The sequence below is a fragment of the Henckelia pumila genome, unplaced genomic scaffold (assembly GCF_033568475.1).
Source record: "Henckelia pumila isolate YLH828 unplaced genomic scaffold, ASM3356847v2 CTG_549, whole genome shotgun sequence".
Classification (NCBI taxonomy): Eukaryota; Viridiplantae; Streptophyta; class Magnoliopsida; order Lamiales; family Gesneriaceae; genus Henckelia; species Henckelia pumila.
The window spans coordinates 115,988-124,956 of record NW_027331861.1 but is presented as its reverse complement, the minus strand read 5'-3'; positions in this window follow the sequence as shown (position 1 = coordinate 124,956).

The window sequence follows — 8,969 nt, the reverse complement described above, 5'->3', positions numbered from 1 at the left end:
TTAATGGGCTTGTGTGTAGGGCCAGCAGTCCAGGACCATCCATGAGAAAATTTGCATGTGTCCTGAATATATATTTAATTATTTATATGCATTTAAGTTATTTTAATATTTATATGTTAGTAAGAAATTAAATTAAATATATATGATGGACACGCATTTTATTCAAGTACATGCATTCATGAAATAATATTTTATGCATGATTTAATGTTTAAGTTGAGCAATAAAAATATTTTATGTTGGAAGTTGAAGTAGTGTGACAATTTAAGGGGGATTCGTCCCCATATGATTGAAGGGCAGTTTACTGCCAATTTAAGAGGTGATTCGTCACCGGCCACGTACGTAGGTTTCCACGCTGATCAGTATTTAATGTATGATTTAAGGTTACACTACGGATACAACCATGCTATGTTAGAAAATAAATTGCTCAATAATGTTATGTATTATGTTATGTATTATGTTTATTTAAGTAAGTTATGTTATGTAATTTTTAAGCATGCTCATTCATGTATACGTATGTATTAGTATTAAATTGGTTTAAATTATTTTAAACCCTTGTTATGTTAGCATGTTGGGCCTCTAGGCTCACTACACTGGTATGGTGCAGGTGAGTACGTTGAGGATGACATTGTACCCACCGGAGGCGAGGACGTATGAGCATGCATGCAGTGGCCCCGTGACCGTGAAATATTCTGAGTCGCTATGCCTGTTATTGTTCTTGTCAGCATGATACATTTTTATTATTTTCAGTGATTGAGGGTCTAGAATATTTATTTAATATTTTCAGTGCATGCAAACTTTTATTTACTTATGCAGTATATTTTAATTAATGTTTGACTCAGATATTTATTATATTTTTAAGAATGCATTTTTATTTAAGTATTTATTTGATTATTCATTTTAAATATCTTTATCCGGTGCATATATGTATGGGCATATATGTACATATTTTATTTAGTAAGTATAAAAAAAAAAAAAAAAAAATTTCCGCATATTTATTTATTATAGAGTTAGGGTCGTTTCAGGAGTATTCGAACCCCCAAAAAAATGGTGTCCCATTTCGTCCGCAAAAGAATTCTGAAGCGGAAATAACATAATAATATCTGGACTAGATTTTGTTTGACCAAAAGTTCTACTTAAATTTTAGTTCGGAAAATCGATAATTTTGAATCTACCCATATAAAGGCAGGCACAACAGATTGATGCATAAAAGATGATATAACATAACAGATTTTATAATGTGAAAAGTGCCCAAGAGCCACACTAGGACAAGATGCACACCAACTGCTCTTTTCTTTCGGCCTTGATGTGGATCTGATTTCAAAATGCTTAACCTCTTGCCGAGCAAACTTCTCTTGTTCTTTTCCGTCAGTGAAATCAATATACGCCAATCCCTTCATAAGATCACAGTAAGAACGTGGAGAGAAAAAATTATATTCTCTACTAGACCAGATAAATGATATAACAACTGTCAAGCAGATGATTACTACTGAGACATGCCCTTGATTTTTTTGTGAATTTGTCAATAAGTATTCGAATATCCACCGCTCCTCCATCAGCACCAAAGAAATTACGCAGGTCACCCTCAGTTGCTTGCGCAAATCATATCATTACCAAAATTTAAGTTTTGTTTTTCTTTCATTTGTGTTAGAACCTAATGGGGGGGGGGGGGGGGGGATTTTGGTGGTTTTGGTAACTTTAGCAATTTAAAGCGATTATGCAAATACGCAAGCGGAAGACTTAAAGCAATTAATAATAAGTGCAGTAATTAAATGCGTAATGTAAATAAAGCAGTAAAAGGGATAAGAGATGTTTATGGAAGTTCGACGATAAATCATCTACGTCTCCCCTTCTTGGTTAATATCGATTAACCAAGGATCCACTAGCACTTCGAACGACTTGGCTTTGATGGCTCCAAGGATAGCCTTACAACTTGACACGATCACCGCGCCGATACAACTCAACACTTGGTCTTAAGGGCTCCAAGGATAGCCACAACACTCGTAAATACACTTGGCTTCACACACAAGTGTTTACAATAACCGAGCAACCAACACACGAATGAACTTATACAAACAACCCTCGATTTTGAATATATATTTCACAAATATTTTTTTTAACTCTTGTAGGAGAGGAACTTGCTTGCAAAGAGAGTTGAGAGTGAATTGGTGAGTTGAGAAGGCTTCAAATGGCATGTATTTATAGGTGCCAATCCGAACGGGTTCGGGTCGTCCGAACGGGCCTTTGGGTCGTCCGAACCTTGTCTGATTGAAATTCAAATTCTTACGGCTGGTGAACTGTTCGGGTGGTCCGAAGTCATCTTCGGGTCGTCCGAACTGCGGCATTAAATTCATTCCGGCAAATTTTCTTCCGACAAAATCTTCATGGCCGTAAAGGAGTTCGGGTCGTCCGAACCTGTCTTCGGGTCGTCCGAAATAGTCATTTCGTGGCCTCCGAGAGTGCCTCCGATCTTTATTTAATTTTTGGAAAATCTTCGGGTCGTCCGAAGTAGTCTTTTCATGGCCTCCGAGAGTGCCTCCGATCTTTATTTAATTTCTGGAAAATCTTTGGGTCGTCCGAACTCACTTTGGATCGTCCGAAGTAGTCTTCGAAGTCTCCGAACTTGTCCTCCGATCTTTATTAAATTCTGGAAATACTTCGGAGCATCCGAAGTTGTCTTCGGGTCGTCCGAACCTGGACAGATTTGAACTTTTGAATTTTTATTCCTAATTTTTTGATTATCGGTTCTTGCTTCCAATATTGTCTATACTCAAAAATATTATTACCTGTAAATTTCTCACTTTAAACTGTTAGTAACGTTTAACCGAGTTTTGTAATCATCAAAACAATTTAATTATGAGAATTGTTAATGCATTAAAAATATTAATCTCATTACACGAGATTTGTATTCGTTTAAGGCGTAACAATCTCTCCCTTTTTGATGATCACAAAACTTGGTTAAATATGAGAAATAAATTTACAATATTAAATAAACAATTTAAATTTGCACAATATAATTGCATGAATAAAACTTCCCCTAAATTTGATGAATAATTATTTAACCAAATTAATTCTTCTCCTTTTTGCGATAATCAAAAAGCAATTAAAAGACGAGAAAATTAAATTACACAATAATTTCATTAAACTAATTTAGAAATTTTTACATTAAAAGCATAAACAAGTACAACTTAAAATGCAAAAATAAAATCTAAGAGTCATCATCGTGCTGCGGCGGAGGATAGCGAGAGAAAAAGTCATCGAAGCGAGTCTCCAGCGAGGCAACTCTCATAGTCAATGCATCCATAGAGGCAGTAGAAGATGCAAAGTGGTTGGCTAGATTCCCTTCAATGCGCTGAAGAGTTTCGAAAAGACTATCAGTCTGAGGAGCGGGGGTCGCAGGAACTTCGGGTAACTCAAATGGAAGCTCGCCAAGATTTGCAAAAGTATGAAAACCAGAAGAAGAAGGTCCTCTTTCTTCGGCAGGCGGCCCATTGGGAAAACCCTTAGCTTGAGAAGTGGGTGAAAGACTCGAATAAGGAAGTGAAAAATGTTTATTCGGAAGATATTTTTTAAAGGCACGAGTTGGGTCATTAACCCAACAAGAAAGGACAGGATTCCAAGATAGTTCCATCTTGGTAATCGAAAAATGGTTGAAAGTGTGGAAATCGAAGATGGGAAGAGCATTTGGGTTATCAAAAGAGATTTCAAAATAAGTCAAAATGCGGTTGATGACACGAGCAAAAGGTAGAGAAACTTTCCTCGTGGCTTTAGTCGCATTATGCATAGCCTGCATAATGAATCGAGAAAGGTTGAAAGGACGGGAAGAGACAATATGGTAGAGAACATAAAGATCAAAATATTTTCAGGTGGATGAGTCTCCACTGCGCGGAATGATGGAAGTAGTGATCAATTTTTGAATGATTTGGTAGTCAGGACGGAGTTGTTTCAAAGAAATACGATCGTCGGCAACAGTGGCTGGACGACCAAGAATGGTAGAAAGAACCTCATCTCGATCAAAAGTAGGATCATCAGTGGGCCATCCCTGACCGAAATAGTTGCTGGGTCCCAGCAAAGGAAGGTCAAACCACTCGGCAAAGTTGGAGACAGAAAAGCGAACATGCCGACCCTGGACAATCGTGGCGATATGAAGCTCCTCGCCAAGTTCGAGTTTCAGGTTGGCGTAGAACTCGTAAAGTAACTCTGGAAAGATGGCATCCGGAATAGAAGGCTGGAAAAAGGATTCCCAATGTTGGGCAGCAATGAGAGGCAATAAAAGCAGATGTGATGTCGCAAGATATGTGACATCGAAAATACGACAGGGTAAAATCGTTCGAGTGGGATAATCCTCAGGGATAGGACGAGAAATAGCCGGTAAATTTGGATCATGGATAGGAATTGGGCGGCTAGAGCTGGCTTGATCATGACGGCGTTTGGTAGGCATTTTTAGGCTAGATTTCGGATGAAAGAGGAGAAAAGTAAGTTTTTAGGGGTGAAGAAATCGGATGGCCCGAGGGGGTATATATAGCAGAGGGTTCGGACGATCCGAACTGGGTTCGGACGGTCCGAACCTGATTACCGAGGGGATAAGATTGACAGTCTGTAATTCAAGTTCGGAGGACCCGAAGTTCATTCGGATGGTCCGAACAGTTCATTTTTAAGTTCGGGTGGTCCGAAGTGTTTCGGAGGGCCCGAAGCTGAGGCGGTCAAAAATTCAAAGTTTTACCGCCCATAGTTCGGACGATCCGAAACTTGGTTCGGAGGGCCCGAACTGGCTAATTAGGAGGGAATTTTGAAAGTCTTGAATTGAATGGGTGCGAGGCAGTTCGGACGATCCGAACTATGGTTCGGGTGGTCCGAACCTGCCGAAGTTTTAAAAATTCGAAAAATGACCCTTAAATTAAATTTTGCAATTTTAAGTATTAAATCAAATAATTCACATAAAATGTGAGCTTTTTAATTTTGAATAAATATAATTGATTTATATTATCCAAAATTAATTTGCTCGATTTTAATATTAAGCTCCCCTTAATATGACATTAAATTTATTTATGTTCGTAAGTGTTTACAACTCAATCATGTCAAGTTCACCACGCAAACGAATAAAAGTATTTTCATCTAGTGGTTTTGTAAAAATATCAGGAATTTGATTTGACGTGTCAACATATTGAAGTTTAACTTCATTTCGTTCGATGTGGTCAAGAATAAAATGATGACGAATGTCAATATGTTTGGTGCGCGAATGTTGAATCGGATTTTTTGTAAGACATATGGCGCTAGTGTTATCACAAAAAATAGGGATTTTTGAAAAAGAGACGCCATAGTCGAGCAATTGATGCTTCATCCAAAGAATTTGCGCACAACAACTACCAGCAGCCATATATTCGGCTTCGGTTGTTGATAACGCAACACAATTTTGCTTTTTCGAAAACCAAGAAACTAAAAAGTTTCCTAAAAAGAAACAAGTTCCACTAGTGCTTTTTCTGTCCACCTTATATCCACCAAAGTCGGCATCACAATATGCTTTTAAATCAAAGAAAGAATTTTTCGAATACCACAAGCCAAGATTTGGAGTATTTGAAAGATATTTGAAAATGCGTTTTAAGGCGAACAAATGTGATTCCTTTGGATATGATTGAAATCGTGCACACAAGCAAACACTAAACATAATGTCCGGTCTACTAGCAGTAGCATAAAGTAAGGAGCCAATCATACTGCGAAAGGAAGATTGATCTACAGATTTATCATTTTCATTCTTGTCGAGTCTGATTGTTGTGCTCATCAGTGTGGATGAATTGTATTCTCCATCCCAAACTTCTTTAGATTCTCCTTGATGTATTTGCTTTGGTTCACAAAGAACCCATCCTTGCATTGTTTGATTTGCAATCCGAGAAAATAGTTAAGTTCCCCCATCATGCTCATCTCAAAGTGTTCCTGCATAAGCTTGGAGAAATCTTGACAAAGAGATTCGTCAGTAGAACCAAATATTATATTATCAACATAAATTTGCACAATCAAAAGATCATTTTTGACATTCTTGGTGAATAAAGTAATGTTGATCTTTCCTCTTGAAAAACCATTTGAAAGCAAGAAAGTAGACAGTTTATCATACAAAGCTCTAGGAGCTTGTTTCAATCCATACAAAGCTTTGTTTAATCTATACACATGATCAGGCAGTAAAGCATCAACAAAGCCATCAGGTTGTTCAATATAAACTTCTTCTTTCAATTCACCATTCAGGAAAGCACTCTTAACATCCATTTGAAATAACTTAAAATTTCTAGAGCAAGCAAAAGCAAGTAGCATGCGAATGGATTATAGTCTAGCAACAGGCGCATAAGTTTCATCATAATCTATGCCTTCTTCTTGACTATATCCTTTTGCTACAAGTCTAGCTTTATTTCTAGTAATAGTGCCATGCTCATCAAGTTTATTCCTATAAACCCATTTAGTGCCAATAATAGATCTATCATGCGGCCTAGGAACAAGATTCCAAACATCATTACGTTTAAACTCATTCAATTCATCTTGCATAGCAATAATCCAAGAATCATCTAATAAAGCATCATTAATGCACTTAGGTTCAACATGTGAAACAAAAGCAAGATGATTGCAAATATTATTAAGAGAAGAACGAGTGGTTACTCCCTTCGAAGGACTACCAATGATAAGATCTATAGGATGATCTTTGTGAAGTGTCCAATCCTTTGGAAGTGGTGTTTCCTCAACAGAAATATCTAAATCATTTAGACTTGATGAAGCCATCTCTTCTTCGAGTAATTCTACATCATCGTTAGTAGTACGAGGAACTATAGACATAGATTCATCAAATATTACATGCATTGATTTTTCAACAAGTAAAGTGCGTTTATTAAATACTCGAAAAGCCTTACTTGTGGTAGAATATCCGAGAAAAATACCTTTGTCGGATTTGGCATCAAATTTGCCAAGGTTGTCCTTACCGTTATTATGAATATAGCATTTGGAACCGAAAGCTCGAAAGTATGAAATGTTAGGCTTTCTCCCTCTCCATAATTCATATGGAGTTTTCTTGAGAATTGGCCTTATTGATACACGATTAATGATGTAACAAGCAGTGTTCATTGCTTCAGCCCAAAAATATTTTGGTGGAGAATGCTCACATATCATGGTCCTCGCAATCTCCACAAGTGTCCTATTTTTCCTCTCAGCGACCCCGTTTTGTTGAGGATTTCTAGGACAAGAAAAATTGTGACCGATGCCTTTCTCTTCACAAAAAATTGTAAAACTCTCATTTTGAAATTCAGTTCCGTGGTCACTACGGATCTGTTTTATAGAAAAATTTTTCTCATTCTCAACTCGTTTGACAAAAGTTTTAAAATAATCAAAGACATCATTTTTGTGGGCTAAAAACAATGTCCACGTGTAACGTGAAAAATAATCCACAATGACAAATGCATAAAGCTTCCCTCCTAGGCTAGCGTTCCTCGAGGGACCATATAGATCTAGGTGAAGAAGTTCAAGGGGCATAGAAGTTGATACAAAATTTTTGCTTTTAAAAGATTTTCTTGTATGTTTGCCAAGTTGACATGCATCACAAACAGAATCTAATTTTAAATTGAGTTTTGGCATACCAACAACTAAATCAAGTTTAAAAAGTTTTTCTATGGTACTAGGACCAACATGACCTAGTCGTCTATGCCAAAGAATGTTGTCATCAACATTCAAGGATACAAGGCTTTTAATATTTGATAAAGATAAATTGTTTAAAGAAACCTTGTATACATTTTCACTTCTATATCCTTTGAAATTTATGGATTTGTCAGTCAGTCATGAGTGATATAGTGCAGTGTTGGGGAGTGAATTTGACTTCCTAACCTCTATCGCACAATTGACTTATGCTTAGTAGATTATGTTTAAGCCCTTTCACTAGGAGTACATCATCAATCAAGCAGGATTTAGAAATACCTATTGAGCTGATTCCTTCGATAACTCCTTTGCTGTTGTCTCCAAAGGTGACAGATCCCTTCTCCTTTGGTTTGATGGATTGGAGTAGCTCTTTGTTTCCCGTCATATGTCTAGAACATCCACTTTCTAGATACCATATGCTAGGGAGAACAGTTTTCCTATTTCCCTGCAAAAATTGGTTTTGGTATCCTTTAGTTCTTTTGGGTCCACAATGTTAGAAAAGAGAGATATAAAATAGACTTCTAAGAGTTCAGTCTCTCATAGAAACATCATCGCCACTTTCTAAGAGTGCTTCCAGTAGTATATAGGGCTATGGCCTCTTTAAAAACCTATTTTCTTGGACAGAGCAGCGTTCATCAGGAAGACCAGTCGCAAGTCAAGGCAGTTTAAACCGGTCTATGATGAACTCCCTTAGATCATGATCTCATAATGCCAACTGATGAGTTGTTAAGTACTCTTAGGCCTCCATTTCATATAACTCTTTTGATCATATTGAAATCTCAAGGATCTACATTTATATCTAGCATGACCAATTTTACAACAATAAGAGCATGTAGGGGGTGATCTCATTTTTGCTTTAGCAATTAGACTAGTAAAATCTATTGATTTCTTACCGTACCCTATTCCACCCTTATCAAAACTATATTTCTGCATGCTAAGTAGATTATTCAATTTATTACTACTGACATTGAACTTATTAAAAGATTTTTCTAAGTGGGCTATGTCATCCTTTAATCTTACATTTTCATGCCCCTTAGTTTCTAATTCATTTTTAAGGTTTTTATTTTCCTTTCTAAGTGACTTAGCCATATCAAACATTTGTTTATATGCATGTAGTAGTTCGTCATAGGAAGGTACCTTGTCATCGTCGTCGGAGACGATGTCATCACTTTTAGCCATGAAGCAGATGTTTGCTTCCTCCTCGTCATCGTCGCTATCACTCCAAGTGGCTATGAGTGTTTTCTTCTTTTCCTTGTCAACTTTTTTCTTGAAAGGACACTCATTTGCATAGTGGCCTTGTTGTTGA